Source organism: Pseudopipra pipra, chromosome 2, assembly GCF_036250125.1.
Source record: "Pseudopipra pipra isolate bDixPip1 chromosome 2, bDixPip1.hap1, whole genome shotgun sequence".
NCBI classification, from domain to species: Eukaryota; Metazoa; Chordata; class Aves; order Passeriformes; family Pipridae; genus Pseudopipra; species Pseudopipra pipra.
Window position 1 is genome coordinate 15,123,049 of NC_087550.1, and position 24,453 is coordinate 15,147,501.

The window sequence follows — 24,453 nt, forward strand, 5'->3', positions numbered from 1 at the left end:
GTATTTTTCCTATGCTTCCAGTTAAATCTTGTGTCACTAAACCTAATAATACAAAAATGTACCTTCTTAATGATCAACTTTACTTAGTGATGTGTGATAGTATAACTGGGTGCAATGGGAATATGTATTATGTTTCAAAGCACACACATTATTTGTAGACTCCAAGAGAAATTATTGTTTTTTCTTGATATTTCCGGCTGAACCTACAGATTTTTTCAGAAAAATATTTTTACAGTTGGTTTTAGTAACAGTAGTTCTGTTAACTACTTAGCTTTCTGGAGAAACCTGGAGAAAATTCAGCACATCAATCTCTTCTACTAAGTATCAAACAGCTTCACATCCATCTACAATTTCAAAAGGTGTTTGTTTATTAAGGAAAATAAAACCAGCACATAAATATTTCCATTAATTAAATACTCTAAAAAAAATTGCCAGAAGGAAGTTAGTAAAAATCCTTTCTATTTCATTATCATTTGCTCCCACAGTAAGCACTAAGTCTTTCATTTTGCATACCCATTTGTGACAGTGACTGCTTACAGTCACTGCATTTGTATCCACCTGAAAGCCACTGACAAGCTCAAGTTGATTATATAATTAAGTACACATACAGGATCGGGGATTTCATCTTCAGAGAGAGCATTTCAGTCACAATAGTATTTTTCTTTCAGAAATGTCTAGTCCATTTATTCACTCCTTGTTTTTTAAGATTTTATTTTTCAATTTCTCACTTCTAAACCAAATTCATGGTCCTTTCTGGCTGATGGCTTGGATACTGCACATATAATCTTATTCTTCTGCTCCTCCTCTTCTACTTTGTAAATTCTTCCTGTCTACTTGTTCTTTTATTCTTACTTCATGGAGTAGTATCAGACAACTTTATATGTACATAAAAGTTATGCTGACTGTGTTCAAACAGCTTATTTCTCTTTCATCCTTTTCCTCAAATGCATTTCCTTTTATTCTAAGCTAAGGATAAAACGACATCTTCATTTTTATTGCTTCCACACTGTTGCACTTTAATTGATCTGCAAAAGATGTCAGAATGTGTTGAAGCTGAACAATACTGCACTTCAATCAAATGCCAAAGTCATGTTTGTGCAATGTTTTCTAAGCAAAAAAAAAAAAAAAAAAAAAAGCAATGACTCAAAGACTGGAAGAAATCATGGCCTTATTATTTAATTTCTACATATTTAACTGCTTTGGGGTGAACAATTCCTTTTTTTGATGATTGGTCTGCTTCCCTGCATAATAAAAGTGCCAGCTTTTAGTTCATTTTCAGAAGTTTCTGAAAGGCAGTATTACTTCTCAAAGTATAGGTGTTAAGGACTACTTTGTTTCTGTTATTCATATCCACTAAATGCAACTTTTGTAAGAAATGTTAACACAATTATGCCAGAAGGCAGAATGGCAGATATAGTAAATCTGCTTTTTCTATCACTTCTGTAATCATATGAAATCCACAGCGAAAACAACAACAACAACAACAAAAAACAAAACAAACAAACAAAAAAAGGGAAAAAAATCACGCACATAATATGATCTCCATAGTCTTTAAATTGTTTCTAAATCAATGTTTATATTTTGCACTGTGTTAAGATGAAAAATTAACTCCTAAATTATGCAACACCTGAAAAACTCAGCTATCTTGGTCAAAAATTTAGAAACCCTGCATACGAACAATGTTAATTTTACTGCAAACTTGTAATTAAACTAAGGTCATTGGTAAGGGATGTAGAAGGCATTCTTCCCCCCACAGAATCTACAGGACTGCAATGGGCATAACAGCAGCTGGGTTGCTGTAAGCAGCCATGACAGCATTTTAAGTTATTCTAGAAGATTCTATCAACTATCTGTAATTAGGAGACCATCTAAACATCAGTGAGTATGCTCAAGATACAAGGAAGATTTTATCAATCAAACCAACAGAAACCTCCCACTGCCACAACCTCCGTGAGCTGAAGTGACAAGACAGCTCTTCAGCTGCTCAGGGCAGGGCAACCACAGAACTGAAAGTCTGCAATAGCACAGGTGCACTTGCCACTGACCACCTTCAGAGTGCAGATCACAGAATCCCAGAGTAGGCTGAGCTGGAAGGGACCCACAAGGATCATCGAGTCCCACTCCTGGCCCTTCACAGGACCATCCCCAAAAGTCACACCACCTGCCCGAGAGTATTGTCCAAAGGCTCCTTGGACTCTCTCAGGCTTGGTGCCTTGACCACTTCCCTGGGGAGCCTGTTCCAGTGCCCAACCACCCTCTGGGGGAAGAACATTTTTCTAATATCCAACCCAAATCTTGGTTGATTTTGAAATAAAAGAAGAGCTACCCTAAAGTATTACCATTCACATATATATATGTATATATATGTGTATGTATATGTGGAGAAACAGAGAGAGCGAGCATGTATGCCCATATACATATATATACACATATATGTATATATGCCTACATACATGTATATATATACATATATATATATATACACAACTTTTCCAAATTTGAAATGTGGAAGCTTTTCAGTTTTAAAAAAAAAACCAGGAGACTTTAGCAGATGCCTTATTACAAAATCCTATCCATGTCCGCAGCTCTTGAAGATGAACACAATTTGCACAGCACTCACACAAAAATAGGGACAGGATATTTGTAATTCAGATTTGGCTTACAGTGTATTCATTTACATTTTATAATTACTTTAGCAGACAAAAAAAAAAAAAAAAGCCAAGAATGAAATATGTTTTTCCCCAGTTAACAGAAAATAAAAGAGACACATTCAGTGCACTGGTAGTAAGAACGCAACTTCAATTTTGAACATCCCACCAAGAAAAGAAATCACACTGGCCAGATTAAGCACTTATTTTGCCACAGGCACATTATGAAACATAGGCCCCCCCAAGCCCCCTCTTAAAAATTGTCATCTGAAATTCTAATGAAATCTCAGCTGAATAAAGGACTGGTCCACTTTCCTCCAAACACGGTAACTCTATATTAATTTCTTCTTGCATCCACCTAAAACCCCATTAAAGTTAATGGGAGTTACATGTGCACCTACGTGGAAATAGCCCCATAAATATTCTTAAAGGGCACACAGACTGTAAAAGAAAAGTCTTCACAAGTAGGGTTTTTTTTAATGATGTAAAATTGTTGCAATTTGGAGTAAGTTTCAAACAGGAAGAAAGAGCAATGGGAGGAATTTCCCACCTGGCTTTAAATTACAATTGCAGAAAATCAAGCTGCTTCTTTCAAAACTGGAGATAACAGCAAGTCCACAGAGTAGTTATATCTCTCTGCTACTGAGAATAACTTAAGAAAACCTCTTCACACACAGTGCTGCATATGAAAAGATTGATGAGTTTGACTAACCCTTAAAATCCCTACCTTCAATAGGTTTTCTTTCTTTTTCAGAAAACAGGACAGCACATTTAAAATAAAAGTGTTCTGAGCACATTTTCAATTTTAACTACAGTCTAGGTAAAGGTCATTACATCTGTTCCATCAAAAGCCAAGAAGCAAGGCAAGTATAACTGGCTTCCTAGATTTGCTCTCATTTGTTGAGTCCCATGAAAATATATAATAAAAACGTAAATCCAGCTCTGGGGAAGAAAGGAATGGCATTGTATTTTTCACAGAATTACGACAACCAACTTTATGGATAATACATTTATAAATTTAGTAACATCTCACTAAATTGGTGGCTGCATTACCTCCATTTCCACATTGGGGAAATAGTAATATAAGATCTTATTAGTGCACAGAATTAGGAAACAACTCCTATCATACTTAACAACTCTTATCATACTCAGCAGGCCAGCCCAGGATATTATCCAGCATGACAAAACACTGACAGCACTCTTTTACATATTTTGCCTACATCTCAAAAATCCAAGCTAACTCCTGCAAGAGTGGGGAGAAATTACATAGCAGCAGGAAGGGAAAAATCTCTCCCACAGTTAACAAAGAATAGTACCACTTTTCACAGTTCCATCACCAAGATCAGCACATCGGCCTGGAGGGTTTGCACATACACAATTTCTTGTCCTCCCTATTTCTCTCTCAACTTCCCAACTTGTGGATAATCCATATTGCCATGCACACAGCACCTACTGCACTTGCTCCCCATCCCCAAATTGTCTGTACTGTTTCTTTCTCTACCCAGTCCCTTATTTTATCCTCAATCTCATCACTCATTTTCTGTTTTGGGATCTGAATCCTAGCATTTCTTAAAAAATTGCCTCCAATTCTCAGCTTCTCCCCAAAGGCTTTAAACTCCCTTCCCCCACCAGCCTTTCTACTGCCCTCAAATTTACATTCAAATTAAATTTCTCTGTAGCATCACAGGGTCCTCCAGCCTTCTACTCATCCAGTACAGCAACCTTATCCTCAGCTTCTTTACCCAAATCCCATATTTTTCATACAAAGCCTGCACAAACTGGCTGCTGCTCTTCCCTCCAATACATATTACAGGTTCTTGTTCTAACCTAATCTAATAATTGTCCTTATGTCTATACCAGGGCTGCAACTTATGCATTCCTATGAAAGAGAAAAAAAAAAAAAGAAAGAAAAAGAAAAAGGGGGAAAAAAATCTCCTTGCTTTGTATATCTGTGTTCAGTCACACCACACCTTTGGAAATAAGGAAAAGTAACTGGAGGAAGTTTTCAGATGCACCATGGATGGTATAGAGAAACATCTCTCTGTATGGATTCTAGTGCATTTACCCACCATGTGTACACTAGTCACTACAGAACATGTGCAACCTAGTATTTTTCCAAGTCATTTCTCCAAACTGGGCTAGCATTTTTTTAAAAAGTAAAGAAAAGGCACATCTTTGTCACAAACCCAACCTACATCTCAAATGTTGCATCTCTGCTTTACCTCATGGGTACATTAGATATTGACAACTAAAGGGCTGTAAAAATGTTGACAAGCAATGTGTTTTTCCCCTAATTTCATTCTGATGAAATGACTGAGCTTTTTTTTTGCTCAAATTTTCCCAAAATACTCAGCCTAAGTGTACACCCAATGTGGGAAGATGTCCACATTGGCAGGAAAAGTTAGGTAGCAGAAATTAAGGAGTCATAATAAAAATGTTCTTACTTTTTAGGCAGCACTAGCAACCAAGAGCTCAATGTGTGATAATTATCAGTTCTTCACTGCATCTTCTATTTTACACTCAATTGAGCTCAAATCTGTCTGGGGCTCTCTGCAGGAGCACAGTTAAAAAGGGCTGCAAGTTCAGACAAGGTGAAGTGTTATGCCCAGGTGTTTGGTGGTGATGATAAATGCAGAAAAACTGACCACTGCTGGTTCACATTTACTCCAAAGTGCATTGGCAACAAGACAGAGCATCTGACAGCCTCAGAAAGTGTAGAGGCTGAGCTTCTGAGAAAAATATTTTATCCAAAGACATAGCACATATTCTTACCATAAGCTGGACTTTTTAAGTCAATGATCCATCATTTTGTTTCACAAATTTTGGAAGAGTCCCCCATGAAAAAATGCAGTAACTGACCATAGATGAAACCAATATTAATATGAGAAGGATGAGGATGCAAAGCAGATCTGGGAAAGGAACAAATCATTTCTCAGTTCCTACTTTCCCTCCCCAGACACAACTTTCTTCCAAATGCCTTTTGGAAGCATCTAGCTTAAATGAGCAATCGAGTGAGAGTAATGATCTGACCTTTCCCAAGTATTATCTTACATGAAACACAATTTCTTTAAGACAAAGCACATACAATTATTCAAATTGGTGAGACATTTTTCTGCTAAGAGAAAGCAAGATGCCATTTTCCATACAGAGCAGCACAATTTCAGAGCTGTTGAGCCCTGGAGCTTTCTCTAAGCCTTCAGTCTCAGAAGCTCTACTACAGCATTTCTCCAAATCACTGAGTTCAGATAACTGAGAGGTATTTAACTGAAACCTAAATCTGTTAAACACAAATTGCATTTAAGTGACATTAAGGATTTGATTAAAGCCTGGAATACCAGGGGTAGAAGAGAGAGGAAGAAATAGGGACAGAAAGAATAGCAATTTCATTTTGTCCACAGATATCAAATATAACTTTCTAAATAAAGTCAAAAAAGGGACATTTTCTCCATTACCACACCCATTAAAATTTTCAATACTGCAAAAAGCTTTTTTCCAGTAAAAACATTTGACATTTGTCAAAATGACAAAAAGCAGAACTAATGAATGTGAATATGTAATTTTCCTAGGAAGGTCAAAAGTGCAGAAAGCTTAGTTGCTCTGTTTTTAAAATATTTTCTTATTTAACCTAGTTCAAAATCAGTAAGTTTTTCACTAAGCTTTCACTCACTTTCTGCTCAGAACAAACTGGGGGAAACCATGGCATCAGCAAAACTATGAAAACTAAGACTGAGAAAAGACCTCTTAAGAAAGAGTAGGGTAAAGAAAATATACTAACAGACTCTTAAATGGACACCTTTCTTCTGCATCTCATCCTGTTCTACCCCCAAAATATCAGATCGTTCACAAATTTTTAATAGCTCTATTTTCAATTGCTAAACATCTTGAAAACTCCATGGGATGTGTGGGATGCTGCCTTCTGCAGCTTTTGTATACGACTGTGTGGTTTGCTGGAGTAGGTTGAGCCTCACTCAGTTCAAAAAGACTACCCATGTATTTCATGACAAGTGCATTTTCTCCCGGACAAAGTCAATGCTGAGCAGCTGTGCATGGGGAGAGCTGCACCTTTCAGTAGAGCAGAGACACTCCCCTTTACACCTGTGAAGGAAACCTGGCTTTTATACACACTTAGAGAAATTAATCACACAATTAGGAAAACCGCCTTCTCTCTACCTCTTCCCAGGCTCCATCCCATCACTCCAGAGTCCACCCCTTCCTACTTATTATCCCCACAGGTTACTCAGTCCCTTCAGCAAGGTGAGGAGAGGCAGGTGGAGGCTACTGGTTACCATCAGTATAAAGCTGTTTCTGTCTGCTGCACCTTTCTTCTCACACTTTTCCCCTGCTCCAGTGTGGGGTCTTGATGGGAGCTGCAGCTCCTTCAGGAATATCCATCTCCTCTTGCATTGGTTTTCCACAGGCCACAGTATCTTCTCCACCACCATGCAGCACTCTCTTTTCTTTCTCTGTTCTCAGGGCTGTCTCTCACACTTTTCCTTTGACCATTCTGCCCTCCCTTATCCCAGCTGTTCCCACAGCAATACCATCATGGCTGTGGGGCTCAGCCGTGCCTGGTGGTGGGTCAGCTGGAGCCAGCTGGAAGTTGCTCTGTCTAACATGGGGCAGCCCTGGCTGATCCTAACAGGGGACCCCCGACAGCCCCCGACTACCAAAACCTATCCACCTACAGCCAGTAGGTTTATGTATTCCCTAAATTCTTCTTCCTCAACAAGATGCAATGCCCCACCCCATAGTTTCTGTGTCAGCCAGAAGAAGTTTCAGGCCTCACCAGAGAGCGAGACAGGCCCTGCGTGCCTCAGTCTTCCCCATGCTTTCAGTTTTACAGAGGTCCATTTTGTTGCCCTTCACATTGGTCACTGATTTCAGTGCTATCTGAGTTTTGATGTCCATTCCAATACACTGGAGCACTGTCTTTATATTCCTCCTGGAAAGCCCATACCAGCTTCCACTTTTCATGTAGTGTTTCTTTTTTAATTTGATCTCAGTCAGGATTTCTCTGTTTATCCATGTCTTCATCTACTTCAAGGTTTTCCAAAAGGCAGATGCTCCCCACAATGCAAGGCTGCACTTATCTTCCATTATTATTTCCCAAATCTACATCTCAACCATTAAGTTTAATCTAAGGTTTGTAATGTAAACTCATTACCTGCTGTCAAATCTTCTGCTAGGCTTTTGTGCGTTGTGTCTGGCTTAAAAATTGCTTGCAAGAACTGTATTACTGCCATTTGTCATTAATATGAGTCACAGCATCATCAGCCTCAAACCTCAAAATCATTTCTGGTTAACCTTGGGAAATCTATCAAAATTGCATTAACATACATTTGGCAATTGCAGTATTGCAGATTTTGTAGCAGTCGCTCTAACAATCAAATACCCACCAGAAATTTCTATGAGATGCTGAGCTACTAGACAGCATATTTGTCAAAGCATTAAAATCAAGCAGGTGAACAAACCACATTCTGGTGTCTGACCACGTATCTGTCAGGACACGTATCTGTCTGACCACGTCTATCAGGAGAGACAGGACAGTCTAAGCTAAGAGTTAACTGACAGGTTGTGTGGGCAGGACTTAGAACTGGAACTACTTCCCAAGCCGCTGGGTCTTGTTCTCTGATGTCACCTTACTGAAGTTCCATTCATAAGTACATCGGGTACAAAGGTACTAAGGGTAATTCAGGCACCATCTCCCAATACAGAAAGGTTATTTCAACATAGAATTTCTCTTAGACATATAAACTTTCATTGAATTCCAAATGTAGGTTTGAATCGGGGCCAGTTTTTCACCCACTTCTTGAACTAACATTGAGCTTTGGTTTAATTGAGTAATCTTTACCTGCCTTCATGCACCTATAAAAGACAAACACCTCAGCTTTCATTTTGCCAAACTCATCCTTGGGGTCTCTTTCCCAAATCTTCATACTCATCTTTTGTGTTTGCAGTTTGAGTCCATTGTTCTTGAACGTGGATGAACAGAACTGTCCACAGCGTTCTAGATGAATCTAGCAGCACCTTTTACAAAGTAATTTCCAGATTTTGGCATAAAGATTTTGCATTTGTCCTTCATTTCTGCATTTGCGTCTTTTGCATTTGTCTTTTTCCCCATGCCACATACTACTGGTGACGTAGGTTTGCAACATTAAAGAAGCCCTCATTTTTCTGCCTAACAGTTCTTCAATAATCTCCTCAGTTCAGACAGAAATTCTTGTAATTAATCCTAATTGTAAAAACCATAGTTGTGTCATCATTCAATGTCTTCCAACCATGTATTAGCAGCACATTCCCATTTCATTACGCATCCTATGGCATTAGAAGAATTATTTGCTATGTTCTGAGCTGTATCATAAAATAAACATATTTATCATAGTGTTTGCCTATCAGGGTTCAGAATTACCCGTTTTTGAAAAATCCCCAGTCACCTGCATGTCACCACTAAATGCTGTGTAGCAAGTAGCCTACATGAGTTGAGTTCCTGCCATGAATTTGCTTTATATGACAGCTCTGGGCACAGGAATTACTGGCCTAAAATGCTAAGGGTATAGTTTCAGTTGGAGTCTTGCAGAAAAATAGAGAAATAAACAAAATAATGCACACCATGCAGTGTTATGAGAAATTAACACTGAGGAACTAAATATTTTATTAACTTTGAGGGACAATATTTTCAGAGAATTTTAGAGATTGAAAATTTCTCATATTTTCTCTGGCACTTTATTCTGAGCACATATAACCCACTCCTGTGGTGTGCTAGGCTGTCCTTGCAACTAGTGAACTTTATGGCTCAGAACTATTTGGGAAATCTTTAGTCACGTTCCATGCTCAGTAACAATAGATTTCATACATTCAGTAGAGGATTGTAAACTTTACATTCTGTCCAAAGTTGTGCTGAATTCAGAATAAAGCCAGAAGATCTGGCCTCAGCTTCCCATTACAGGGCAAATTTAGCCCGATATCCTTACTGCTTTGTTTGAAAAAAGAGAAACCTTTAAACTCTTATCCTAGACCACAGTTTCATGTCCAGTGACTAAATTTTTAATAGAAGGATAGAGATGTTTTCAAGTATTTCACAGCAGAAACGTAATACAAAATGTTAATATGTGGAAGATGCAAATTTGATTCTGCAGAAATAAAGGATAAATAAATATTAGCCAATATACTAAAGCACAACTAAAAATAAGTAAATGTGAGTCTAACAGTGAAACATTCTGTGTCTTCATGTCATCTTACCAGAATGCAAAATAAATTTATCTGTATTAATGCTGCCTTCATTCAATCATTCGGTGTTCATTAAAAAAATACATATATTAGTAGAAATAGAAAAAACAGCCACTAAAACAAGCAGTTACTATATTTAAAAGTTAAGAAAGTTCCCCAGTTGACTAGAGGCTAATGTCTAAATTTGCAAAATATGTTAATAAAATATTCTGTGTCAATCTTTTACAGCAAAGGGATTTGTGCCCATACTAGATTTGCCAAATATTTAGTTAGTGATTCATATTTCCTTGGCTATGTCTTAAGTCAATAAGCAATTTTTTAATTTCTGACAAAATTTATATAACCAGTTACTGTTTCCCTCTTCCACTAATCCTTCTGCTGTTGCAGAATCTACAAAATCAGGACCTAGCATTATCATTCTGTAATTTTCATTGTATTTTTCAAAATGCATACTGTTGTATGACCCAATAGGCAGATGTGTGAAGACTGAAGAGCGCTTTCCAATCAGTAAAAGAAATATTCTTTTTTGTACCAAATTAACCTCTAACCCACAAACTCCACCTAACTGCTAGTAAGAAAGCCCATGGATTTTAGCTTCCCATTTAATAATTTCTAGAATGCTAGGATTATCAGAGGAAGCAGAACACGACCCTGCTGTTGCAGTCAGTTTATAGGATCATACTCTCACCCCCAGTGAATCAATGGGCTTCCTGGTAATATGAACGTCATTGGGACTTTATCCGTAAGGGATAATCTGACTCTTCCTTGATCTCCCTGTAGTTTATTCTGCTTCAGAAAACCTGGCTTTCTATTCTTCCATGTTATTGCAATGCAAGGACACAGCTGGGAAAGTCAGAAGGTGGCATGGAGATCTCTCAGCTGTGTTCTTTCATGTAAAACTTCCAAAATAAAATCCAAGTATTTATAAGCACCGTCCACCAATGGTTTTCAAAATGCTTTAGAAAAGATGGAAAATCATGAATCTACTCAGGATCATCAGCAAAGCCAGGAACAGAAATAACATCCTGGTGTTTATATTTAAAAACTGGGTCTCATGGAGTCATAGTTAGTCCTACCACTAGTTAATTCCTTCTTCTATGAATCCAGTCACACTGTGGCAGGAGTTTTGGACTCATCTAGATAGTTGCATGGGCTCATAGATCAGCCCCAGTACTTCTGTGTGACAGTTATATAGAGAATATTATAACAAATGTCCCAAAAATAGTACAGCCATATCTGATACTGAATGCTAGTCGTTAGCAAGTCTAAAATGGAAAACAGAATGATTTCTTGCATGGAAATAGCACATATATATAAGGGTGTGGTTCTTGAGTGAACAGGGATATACTGCAGATGTATCTACAGTGAGGAAAAAAAATGAGCCTTATTTCTGACACCTTAAAAATTTGTAAATTAATATATTTTATATCTATTAGATAGATGTGTGTGTGAGTACCAAAGCTTTTTCAGATGGAGGTGGAAGGATTAATTTTTTGACATCTCTTCAAATTACATAACTACAGCACAGTTATTTGGTAATTACAGATACAATTGTAGAGTAGCAACAGTCTTCGTTATTACCAGTTCTCACTAATTTTCTGGTTGTATTACTGTGTGTCTAATTATGGTGTAATTACAACAGAGTTAATTTGTAACATTAATGCACTCAGTAAAAGTATTAACATGAGAAAAGACAATGAATAATACAGTCATGTAGTGAATTATCCAGTAATGTTAATTAGTTCTAGTTAGTTATTGAAAGGGAACTTGCAGAGCAATTTTGCTGTAACTGCACTGCAATCAATGTTCCTCTATTGCAAACCACAGGAAGGTTTCATCAAGGCTTGAATGGATTCCATTAAAAAGAAGTAATGCTCTTAAGCTCTTAAAAAAATCGTTTGGAGCCATGTGTACAAAATTCTTTGAAATGTCAATATAATTTCACACAATTAAAACAGAGGAACAAATAATAACTACAACAAATCACAGATAAAAGCTCCAAATGTTCTTGTTGGACAGGTGGTAATGTGATCTTGACCAGAGGTGTCTGAATTAAATTATTTTAGGAAGTTACTCTAGCGAGTTAAATCAGGGCAATCTCAAAGGATTGAAGCCTCATGAAGGCCCACACTGACCACATCCCAGGCCTCTCTAAGAGGTCTTTAGAGCCCTCTCTCAAAATATTCATTGCCAGTTGCCTCAGGCCACTGTTGTAACAGCCTGGGAGAGCAGGTACGGAGCTCCGGAATCAACCACATCAGATAGCTGAAGGAAATAGAAGGAGGAGGAAAAGGTCTCCAAGATTTGGCATGGTGGAGAGCAGTAACTCTGTGTCCAGAGCACTCCTCTCCCCTGTGCTGGGCTCCAGGGTGCTGCTGGTCCTACATGGGTGCTGCAGGTCCTACACAGCTGCTGTGCCTGGGCCGTGTGAATCCCAATGAGAGCAGGGATCCTCCCAGCCAGCCCTGTTGCTGCTCCCCACATCCTCAATCGGCACAGTGGTGCTGCACCCCCTCTATCCCTCTGGGATAGACACTCTCATATTGGCCTCTATCCAAGTGCTTTTCAGGGGGTGTGTGTTACAAAACCAAACATCCCACTGTAAGGAATGTTTTCCAACACTGTCTCAACAGCACAGGAAACCCAAACAGGAGAATTTCTTGGAGTGCACAATGATTTCACTTAATGTAAGTTCTGCAACAGAAGATGTTTCCTTTGTGCTTTCACGCTCTCCCACTTCCAGTCACCAGAGAAGGAGTGTCCAGGCTTTTTGACCAGTAATCAGGCTGTGGGTCCTAAAGACCTGTCTAAAGCCTGGGTGTCACATATAGGACCTCTACAGGTCCCAGGGAGCCAGGTGTTGAGTTGAACATGAGCCAGTACCGTATTCTTTTAGTCAAAATCAGCCAATAGTATGTTGGGTTGCATTAGGCAGAGAGCATGGAGGTGATCCTTCACTTCTCCTCAGCATTGGTGAGGCCAAACCTGGAGTCCTGTGTCCAGTCCTGAGCTCCCCAGTGCAACACAGACATGGGCATACTGGGAGGGTGCAGCCAAGAGCTGAACTATGATGACGAAGGGACAGGAGCATCTCCCGTAGGAGAAAAAGCTGAGAGAGGTCAGACTCTTTATCTTGAAGAAGTGAAGGTTCAGGGCAGATCTTATCAAGGTATAAAGATGAGGGAGCCAGCCTATCTCCAATGAAATCTAGTAACAGTAACAAAGCACTCCAAAGGAAACACTGACTTAAAAATTGTACAATTTCAAGCACTTAAGTGCCTTCTTATTGTGTTTGGGTTCTTCACAGTGGACTAGACTAGATGACCTCTAAAGGCCCCTTCCAACCCAAACCATTCTGTGATTCTACAGCTCATATATCATGCCATCTTCGAATAGCTTTCAATTCCTTAAGTGAGAAATGCTGCTTTTCTCCTGCTATTTCCACTCAAGCAAACAGGAGCAGAAAAATAGCTAGAATGTCATGAACAACCACACTGACAGCCGAGCAGCCAGCAGCTAGCTCTCATCAATTAGAAAATAAAGTTCAGCTGTAGCAAAGCACAAGAGAGAATTACATATCTATCTGCTTTATATTGTGACTGTGTCAGCCCAGATGAGTCCTGCCCCAGTCAGCTTTCAAATTACTCCTCCTAGATCAGCAAAGTGGTTGGAACAGGCAGAGCTGGCTAAAGGACAAGCCTGGGTATCTTGCCTCGGCTCTGTCCCCAGCTGCCCACACAAAACAACTGAAAAGCAGTAGAGGTACTATTGAAATCCACAGCAAGAGCACTGCAGTCCCCCCAGGAGCAGGGCAGGAGTAGGGGATTTCCTTTCCCAGACAGTTTGATCATGGAATGGAATATACTTGACCTTGTGACCAGAGTGGGTTTACAGCCAAAGAAAAAGAACAACATGCCATGCATTCTAGCATATTTTCTGTGCAGGTCTTTACAAATTGAAGCCTTCCTCTTCTTATCAGTCAAAAATTTGTGAGGAAAGGTCAGATCAGTACAGAGCTTTTAGTATGTTCTTAACCTATTAAAACAAGAGTGCAAAAGTACACATAAATTGCAGCTTTGAAAAGTTTGAAGCCGTCTTAGAACATCTATTCACAGTTTGAAAATAAATGTTCAGATTCATAAATGTGTCTGCTATGATCTACTAACCATTGCATAGGCTTAGGGCACTCCCTGCAAACCCACAATACTGCAAGATTTTCCTAGTTAACTTTGTGCTTGGTGAAAGAAACCAAGGTACTCACATACTGTGTCACAGTCAACCTGTTCACTAACTTGTTATTCAAATTAATCTACTCATTTCTCCACATCTATGACTCCCTCAAGCACTTCCTCTCCAGTTTCAGGCAGAGCTGGATGCAATCAAGAGTTTAGGCAAGCAAATATTCCCCCAAAAACCCCATACTTGTGTCGAAGGGTTTCTGATTCCTCTTAGTGACTCATGTATACAAAATTCAGTACTGAGACATTCAGTGTTGCAAAAACCAAGGTCTTGCTCTGTTTCTCCTTGCATTAAATTTCCCATTGCTGAAAGAGGGATATGGAACATATCTATTAATGCAAGAGGCAGGGGGGGAGGAGAATGATAAAGCAAGTATTTTTATTTTCTGTCTCATAAGAAAATTACTATTTACATTCTTAACCAGAACAGTCATTTGGGTATACTAGATTTATTACCTATCTGGGACTGCCTTTTTTTATATTTCTCATAGAAATATTCCAAGTATCCCCACTGAACTTCATTATCAGTGTTTGTTTCTTAGCTTCAGTTACCCTCCTACGTTACATATCAAACAGAAGACACTGAAAAGCTTTGATATATCATGTGGCCATGAAAAATGAGGAGACAGACATTGTTTATTGCTAAATCTGTTCTTTTGACTAAAAGCTTTGAGACTCTGACTGTAAATGTAAGATATTCTTCTTCATTATACTGCGTCTAAAAGGAATGTGTACTGAAATCCAAAATTTTTTCAGCCAGAGCAACTGCATTTATTTAACTCTCAGCTAGAAAAAATCTGATTAAACTCTTTTGAATTCATTAATAGCTTGTGTACCAGATGTTACTTTTTTCAACACTTTTGCTTGCATGTTTTAATAGCTAGATAGGACATCATAATTTCTCTTTTATCTTTAAATTAGTATAAATTTGAAGTAGGTTTTATTTTTAAAGAAAATAGTTTCTTCTGCAGCCCAGAGCACCGATTTAAAATCTGCAGTTGCAATCTGTTCAGAATTGTAGGCTAGAGACAAGTTGCCTTTCTACTAACTACTGTATACTTTATTCTTCATGGACTCAATGATTTACAAAGGTGCAATAGACAGAAAGACAAATCAGACCGCAGATCATCTGTGCAGTTCTCATAAGTGTCAATTTTTTACAAAAAAATGAACAATTAAATGCAAATTACAAATTAAAAAAATATTTTGAAATGTCTTAACATTAATTTTGAAAAAAACACAGAAGATATTTTCAGACATATTTACAATTAGGACTATCTATACCTTTTTTCACACAGAGAAACTGAATACAAGACTTGCACATTTCAGAGAAAGATATGTTTGAAAAAGAGGGTATTGTAAATTAATGAGATTTTTTTATAAATGTTAAGGACCAATCATCAAAATCTCAATTATGATAACGATAGATTTTGAGAATGGACTTTGCCTACATTTTTTCTATTATTGTTTCCCAGTCTTCATCCTAATTTTTGGTTGTAAACAGTCTTGATCTGCTGTCATGCAACTGCAGCCTGGGACCTAAAAGCTCTGTTGTGGTCACCTGGATGAGCCTGGAAATGAGCCAGGTCATTTGATCTTTCTGCTGAGATCAGGGAGATGTGGTACAGAATATATTGCAATTATTTTCCTAGTGTTATTTGTATATAATAATGTAAGATTCCAATACTGCAACAACCGTCCCCTGCCATCAAAGTGCTCCTTTTACGTCTTTGAAGGAGTTGGATGTGAGAGTCCACGCTGTAATTTGTAACAATTTTATTGTTTCTTTTTCTTCAGATGCATGTTTACTTAAAGTTTGTGGTGCTGTAATCAGGAAAACAAAAAAAGGAAACTATGGTTTTGCTGTATTTTAATGTTTATTCCAAGCCTTAGACAGAAAGGATGGGAATAATTGCATCTAAAATGTTTCTTTAAAAGAGCAATATTGCTTTTATATTTTTAATATATAATCTTTATGTATGTATATATGCATACACACGACTTTGAGGGTTTTTATTTTTTCCTTTTTTTCTTCCCCTTTAAAGTTTTGGATTAGCAATAGCAAAATCCATCAAAACTTCATCATGTCCAACTATATATGCAGATAAACTGTAATTTCTCCTTTACAGGTGTTCAGTGTTTTCTCTGCCATTTTCCAAGTGTTTTTAAATGCTCCAAAAATATTTTGTACATTCAAAAGTACAAAAAATACCAGTATAATTCCATTAATGGTGAGGCATCAACTAAAAATCACAGACCACATTTGCTTTACCATTAAGATTTAGCCAAGAAGTTCTTTTATCATCAGTGAGTGACATTGTCTAAATGCTTGTGCCTACTATGCAGAATTTTTATATGCTCTATGTAAATTTAAACCAGCATCAAATTCACAGATTTTGAATCATTAAGTTGAGCATTACCAAAGAAGTACCTGGATTTTATACTACTGTAGATAATTTAAGCACTCGATGATTTTAGGAATTCCATGAAAACACAGGGTGAATCAGCTAGTGCTAAGACCCTCTCTCTGGAGAAGCAAGTAGTGGAAAAAAACCAGAAACTCGTAAACCACCTCTAAAAAAACCAAAAGGGTGATTCAGAGCTGGTAAGAGCACAAAGTGTGGAAAGATGGAAAAATACAGCTACCATACTAATATTGTTGCTATAGTAAAGCCCATTTCAACCAAAGGGTACCTGAATCAGATACCTAAGAGGCTGACAATTGAAAGCTGAGTAGATATGGTTACCAAAAACTAACATGAGGAGGAGCTGTAATGCCTCAGTTCAAGAAGGGTGAAGACCTCAAGGATCAGAAGATAAGCAAGTAAGTGTTCTACAGAACAAAAGCTTTTCTAAGTGTGCTTTCATATTATTGATGGACTCAGAGCAGTCAAAGTGCAAATATTAAGATCACAGAAGATTTTTCTTGGACCAGGATTGCACCATTTGACACTCTTAGGGATATCAAGAAAGCAAAATTAAAGAAAACAGCCCAGAGAAGCAGGTTGAATACTGCAGGCAGTATATAGTGCAGATGTACAAAACCCAGCAACTTCAAGAAGTTGACATTTTATCATTAAAAGCTATTAATTTTATCACTGATTTGATGGAGCTCTTCCAATTTATACCATCTGGAAATTTGTCCTTTATTCTTTAAAATGTTGGGTTTAATTTCACTTATCGAAAATGTTTTGGCAAATTACAAGAACTACAAGGTGGGAGTAAGGTCAGATGAGGAACAACATAGAGTTTTCACACCTCACTCCTTAAGACACAATTAATTGTAACAATCTTTAAGGACTGAATTATATGGTATCTGATAAGAGAGAAAAGTTCACTCAAAGTCTTCTTAGCTTTAGCTTACAAAGGGAAATGCATCAGCTTACTTGTACACACCCATACACCACACAAGCCACCTATTTCCCATTAGCTGCCATTGAATAAAACGAGTAAACCTTGGTTCTGCTAAGATCACTAGACAGCTCGAAGGTCATAAATAGCTCCAATGTCTGTAGTTAAATTTCATGAACAAACCACCTTTAAGTACAAGAGCTGATCCAATTTCTGTCAGCAAAGCAAGTGTGTATTCTATAAAGCACATATTTAAGAGCTTTTGTTAAACGGGGGAGTAGTTAAGATCAGCGAAGAGAAATAAAGGCTCTCAAATGTGTTAGGTAAAATTTCACTCATTCTGAATTCTCTACTTCTACAGTTTTCACCTCTAAGAAAACTACTTAAACACTTATTGTGGTGAAAAGAAATTGTAATGGTACGAAGGATATATAGGTACATATATCTCTGTGATGTGTATATTCAGCGCTCAGTAAAATTAAGCTGGAGATTCTGTGTCACAAAACTAGAAAACTGTAGAGTTACAATTTTCACAGAAATATCCTACTTCTGGCAGTTTACATATATACATTAAGATGGATAAGAATTTTATTACATAATTGCAGAGTAGTGAATGAGTAATAATGCTAGATTATTTGACCTTTCTTCTAACATGTCCCAGATTCTATAAAATTTATCACTTAACGGAAAGATGTGCTATTAAAAGAACAAAAGAATTTGGGTTTATTACTGTCAAACAGTAAGATATCCTGATTTCACTACCACGTATTTTTAAGAAATCATAGTGGGAAAATCCACCTAAAATGAAACTAAAGAAATTCTATTGCAATACAAACATAGAAAGTAAATGGTGCAAACACAAAAAGCTACAACAGTTTGGTTTCTTCTCTTATGACTCACTATGAAAACCTTCCCTTTGAGTTGTTCTTAGACTTATTAGGTGTGTTCCCACAGCAGAAAAAACAGAACACTAGGGATGTTGATATTTTCATCCTGGCTGATTTTTTTGCCTATGTACAACAGCAACAGACGCTTTTGCCTTCTCAAAAATGTAATGAAACTTTGCAAATACTGTATTCGGAGGTCTTCCTTCAGTTAGGATTTATCATCCCTTACTCACAAACCTCAAAATGTGCATGCAAAATAAACAACACAGTTATGAGTGAATGATAGGAAAGTTGGGGTTATTTTTAATTGAGGTGTGGTTGCTTCTTGAGTATAAATGTCATGTAACTTGCAATGGAAAATATATATTTTAAAATTAATCTTTTTCTTTTTACCTGTTTTTCTTAGTGCTTAGAGAATGAATTATCATTAAGATGATGAGATAAAATCCAAGGTATCAGGATGTGGAACTTCAAGTAGTCTCACGCAAATGCAATTTGAATTACCCAATTTAAATTGAATATTTCCAGTTATAGTTGTTATATAAATTATGAGATATTTATAATGCATTAAAATATACTGCTTTCTGTCTCAGTGTGTTTTATATTCTACACCAGTTACTGTTAAGTTCAGACTAAAAGCCCATTATCCACAGTCTATTCATCCACCCATAGCAACGTAAAAATATTGGAGTGCTTTTAAGCAGACACACAGTGTGTGAAGACAGGCTAAATCAGTGAAGAAGATAAATAGCTGCTTTTTATTATGAATGCATACAGTTACAGTAGCAACTACTGTTAAACCTCATGAAATGGCACTAAAATAGTGTAAAATTTATCTGTGACCTTCCTAGATGTGTAACTGAGATTCTTTGGTCTGGGGTTAGTGTGTTTTTGTCACCCAGAACAGTGTCCTGCAGAGGCCAGGGTTTGCCCTACAACCCTGTTTTACTCTCTGTTCTCTGCCTAGATGCTCTTGAATTTGTTGAGGGGTGATTCTATGCCACTGGGAAGCCCATTCCAATGCCTGACAATCCTTTCTGTGATTAAATTCATCCTGATGTCAGACCTGAACCTCCCCTGGTGCAGCTTAAGGCTGTTTCCTCTTGTCCTGACACTTGTTACCTGGAAGAAGAGGCTGACCCACACCTGGCTTCACCTTCCTGTCAGGGAGTTGTAGAGAGCTATTAGCCTCATTTTCTCCAGGCTAAACACTCCCAGCTTCCTCAGCCACTGCTCATCAGACTTGTGCTCCAGATCTCTTCCCAGGTCCGTTGCCCTTCCCTGGACACGCTCCAGCACCTCAATGTCCTTCCTGCCCAGAACTGAACACAGCACTCGAGGTGTGGCATCACCAGTGCCCAGCACAGGGGGACAATCACTGCCCTGGTCCTGCTGGCCACACTATTGCTGACACAGGCCAAGATGCCACTGGCCTTCTTGCCCACCTGGGCACACTGCTTTCTTCCTTCTTGCAGAACCACTCACAGGATCTGAGTTCTGGGTAGGAAGTTTGAGCTATAGGTCTGTCTATTTTCATCACTGATTCCTGCAGTATCAGGCAGAGTCACCATATTCGCCTTTTTAAACATTACTCTTTGCTATTTGGATTGAAAAGTTTTAAGATGCAAGAAAGAAACTGAATGTAAAATGTTCTGTGGGTTACCACTGGGAAATCTGATGTGCAAAGAAGAATTACAGTCATAAAATCCTTCCTAAAAATGAAAGTTTAGTATGAAATACGCCCATAGGAAATCTTTAAAATATTCAGTATGCTATCTAGAAAGTCAGTATTTACGTGGCCTTTGAAAAGCCATAATCTTTAATGTGATTTTGGCGTTTTTAAATGCAGATGAATTTGTACACACCTCTAGCATAATTATGTGCTCCATTAGGTCCTAAGTGTGCAGAATTCTGAATTCTAATTGGATGGCATTAATTATCCTCTGCTAGGAATACAAAATATTCTGAAGGCTTTACCCAATCATTTAGTGTACTCCCAAACCTGATTCTCAGGCTAGCAATCAAATCATTGCTATTGCCAAGTCACCTAGTATTTCATTAGTTAAGGCCCACTCCAGAGTTACCTATATAATCACTGATAAAGCTGAGCAAATACTGAACTCCATGGTTGCAGCTAAAATGAGAGAATATAGACCAGAAGGGCACAGGAGAAAGGAGGTTGGGACTACCACAGTCTGCTGATGGTGAACAAAATATGTCTGTGTATAATAAAGATCGAGGACAAAAATTAACCTAGGAAAAAAATTTAAGAAAATGTAAAAGGGGGCAGGAGACTGAAAGTTAGAGGCTTCTAAGAATTATAAATTAAAGAAATGAGAGCTGCAAGGCATAGGAAGGAAATGGAGGGAGGCACTGATGCCTAAGCATGGATAATGAGATCAAAACATCAATCCCATGAATTGGGTGATCCCTACTTAGCATTTGTATTACAATAACACCCAAACCTGCAAGGATAGAATCTAGGACAGTTATTATTTTACTTATACACCCTTGTCATTAGAAAGTTCTTCGTAATGTCCAATTCGAGCTCAGTACTTGTCACATTGTCATTGGCAAAAAGGCTTCAAGTCAGGCAATTTTACTCAATCATTTTATTGCCAATTAATATGAATTTAATTACTGATTTGGGTATTGAGAAAAAAAAAAAAGAAGACAATTAAAATCTTCCCTAAGGGAAATACCTGACCCCTTCTGCAGATTCAGCTTCAGTCCAACTCTTCTCTTTCCTAGGCTCAGTTTGCCCCATTGTCTCCACATTACGCTCAGGCATACCCCCAGTCCCCTTGGCAAGGTCTCTCTGTAGTGGTTTCTTTCTGATGCCCTTGTTTCTTGCTTGTTTTCCTCCACCACTCTATGTTTCTTGTTCCTTCTATGTTCTGGAAGGGTCCTCCTGGGACCGCAGCTCCTCAGGGTTATCCCTGCCACTGTGTGGATCCTCCATGGGCTGCAGTCCTCTGAGGGGTGTCTGTGCTCTGGTGTGGGTCCTCTAAAGAACATTCTCCCTCGGGGATGTCCCTACTCTGGTGTGGGTTGCCCATGGGCTATAATCTTTTAGGAGTGCCCCTGCCCCAGGCAGGGGCTGAAGCCCCCCAGAGATACTTCAGAAGTAACACTTGCTTCCAAAAGTGAATCTACAACCATATTCTCAAGTGTCCTATTCCATGTGTGTCCTCCATTTCTCCTCTGCTTTATCTCCACATTTCTCTGAACGTCTCTTCATGTGTCTCCTCACCTCGTGGGTTCTGTGCACTTGTTCTTGAACACTATTGAACAGCAAATCCTGGTGCTCACCTGCCTGGCTGCAGTGTTGATGCCCTTCTTCCTTGTGCCAAATTTTCCTGTTCTCTCAGTTTTCTCATCATTAATTCAGAGAGTTCGAGGTTTATTGCATCCTTGGTCATGTGTTACATTTTTCAGATCCCTGTCTACTCACTCCACTTCACCCTTTAAAATATTTGCCAGAGGCTTTCACAGAATTCAGCAGAGACTCCCCTGTGCCTGGGAGGGCAGAGAATTCCTTCTTATGGCTTTTGTATATTTCAGAACTTAGTTTGATGTTGCTTTTTTTTTTTTTTTTGCAAGTTTTTTATTAAGCCATTCATTGTTACCTCAAGTTCTTCCTCCACAGAACTGTTATCAACTTGATTCTACAAACTGTTTTGCTAAGAGTGCATATTGACCAATGTCAGGTTACATTTCATCTATCCTGTTTCTCCAAGCTGTCAAAATCATTCTGAAATGTCATTTAACAGTCATTTTAACCAATCTTGCTGTATTTACAGGCAGTCCCACTCTCCTGCCACTCGGATCTTTACTAGAAATGGTAACTAGTGTTGTAAATAGCTTAAATTCTCTACTACAGTGATTGTGGAAACTACCACTTTATGAAATTTCTTTGTTTTCCTTTCCCTGAAAACCCAAGCATGGGGTTTTTTTGAAAATTCTTTTCTCTCTATTATGATTCATGCAGTAAAGCACCCCCTTCTGATCACATACAGTGTAGAAAGAACTTGTGGAATATATTTGAAAATATTTAGTTCCAGTTGGCAGTAAGGCATCAGTTAGAGGACTGCTAACAACCCAAAATGAGGACAATAAGAGTTAGAGCTCTGCCTTACCCCAGATGTCCTGGACTGTTCGGCTGGAGCCGACTGGAACCAAAAACCCCTCAAACCCTCTCAGAGCCTGCACTCTATTGGAAGCTACTGCTTACCTTGTGCCTGGGAGACTTGGAACAAATTCAGATGTTCTGCTGAATCATTTTCAAGACAAAAGAGAGCAAAAACATTTTTGGAATCTATTTTTTCCTTGCTAAAAGGCTTTATCTGGTAAAAAAGTAAAACACACCAGAAAAGGATATTCTTTGAGGCCATATTTCAAGGCATAATTCCACTTACAAAATAAAGCTTTAAATTCAAGGCATCATTTTCATACTGATAAGGAAATCTTCCATAAACCACAGGCCTATGCAGAAGAGAGTAATCAATATAACTGATAAAGAAATGTTCTGTAAACCCCTTACTGTATCATATCATGGTTCATCAGAAAAATCATTGGCTAAACTCCAAGTTAGGAAGAACAGCTTTCCACATCCTTTTGCTGCAATGAGCATCCCATTGCTGATGCTACGCTCAGATTCCCTGACAACCTGGGGGCTCCCTGACGGGGAAAGTTGCTTTTTGCCTCTCTCCCATTCACACACACACAGAGACACCCTGAGCCATTAGTCTCAGGTCTCAGCCAAGACACCTTTCCAATCATTTTTCTCTGAGTTAAATATCTTTCCAGAAATGCTTCCATTCTGGAAGGCTTAAAAGCTTTTTAAAAAAAAAAATAAAAAAAGTTTTTTTAAAAAACATTTTAAACTTTAAAAAAAAAGTCATTAAAGAGAAAAAAAGGCTGTATTTCAGTCTTGTGAACTTTTTCCCTCGCTTGTTGATTTCACAGTTACTTTGTTTTAATGTAGTTCTCTACAGGTCATACACAATGTATATATCATTCTCAAAGAAATAAGTTTCATTTGTAAAGCATTCATCATGTCTTATTAAATAAGAGCTTATTGGACACTAAGTGCATGGACTTCTTTCGAAGATAAATATAGTTTATTATCATGTTGTTAGCAGCATTTCATTTCCAACTGTTAGACCTTCATTCTTGTCTGCTAATGCAATAAAATTAATCTTGTAATTTCAGTTGCTTAATTTTCTATTAATGACAGTGTGATTTCTTAGCTAGAGCACTGTCCATTTAAGGGAAAAAAAATCTTTTCTCTCCCTGTGGAGGTTAGTGAATGAGAGAGACAGATTTGATTTTTCCTACACTAAAAAGTTCTGTCTTTTCTATTTTCTTTGCTCCCATTGACAGCTGAAATGAAAAGAGAAACAGCTGATTGACAGCTGCCTGCCAGGCCACACACAATCCTAATTACAGCTGCTCTGCAGGCCTGTGCTCATGCTCACACTCCAGCATGCAAGAGCTCAGATCATGATTTTTCTTATATATATAAATCAATATAATCTTTCTCAAGTTTGAATCTTTACATGTAAACCTTGAAAGAGCCAAAAAGGGAAGCTCTGTGGCTTCTGTTAACAGCCAAGCATTCAAACACAATTGAATAATATTTGTGAAAATATTTGCCCTTTCTTCTGTATGTGCCATTCAGTTTTATTATCATCTATTGTTTTTCTGTTACATTATACTTTATTACCTCAGTCAACCCACATAGCAACAGGGCTCCTTTCAGCACAGATTTGCAGATTTTAACTCTTGGCTGAGTTACAGACCACTGGTAAGTGATATAAGCCACTTCAAAAAAAAAATGTTTCCTGCCCCTGTGTCTGCTGGGTCAGTAGAAAATACAATTCCTTTCCATTCTCAATTCACTTACTCTGCAGCTGGAGTGGAAGAAGGAAAGGCTGTCTCCTCTACCCCACAAAACACAAGATGTGAAATTCCAAGGGGATGGAGGAAACAAGTGCCAGCATTATTAAAACTGAAGGAAAAATAATAAATTGCATCAAACAAGATGGTCTGAGGAGCACACACTGGGAGGAAGAGCATCACTGCAGGCTGAAATGTTGC

General features: G+C 38.1%; 1 long non-coding RNA gene across 1 annotated transcript; it reads right to left on the bottom strand.

The window, feature by feature from the left end:
- Nucleotides 1–682: 682 nt before the first annotated feature.
- LOC135406620 (uncharacterized) lies at nt 683–8,248 on the bottom strand. Its single transcript, XR_010426385.1, has 2 exons — nt 8,045–8,248; nt 683–1,025 (listed from the first exon to the last, which is right to left on the bottom strand). It is a non-coding gene; the product is annotated as an uncharacterized LOC135406620 (long non-coding RNA).
- Nucleotides 8,249–24,453: the final 16,205 nt, after the last annotated feature.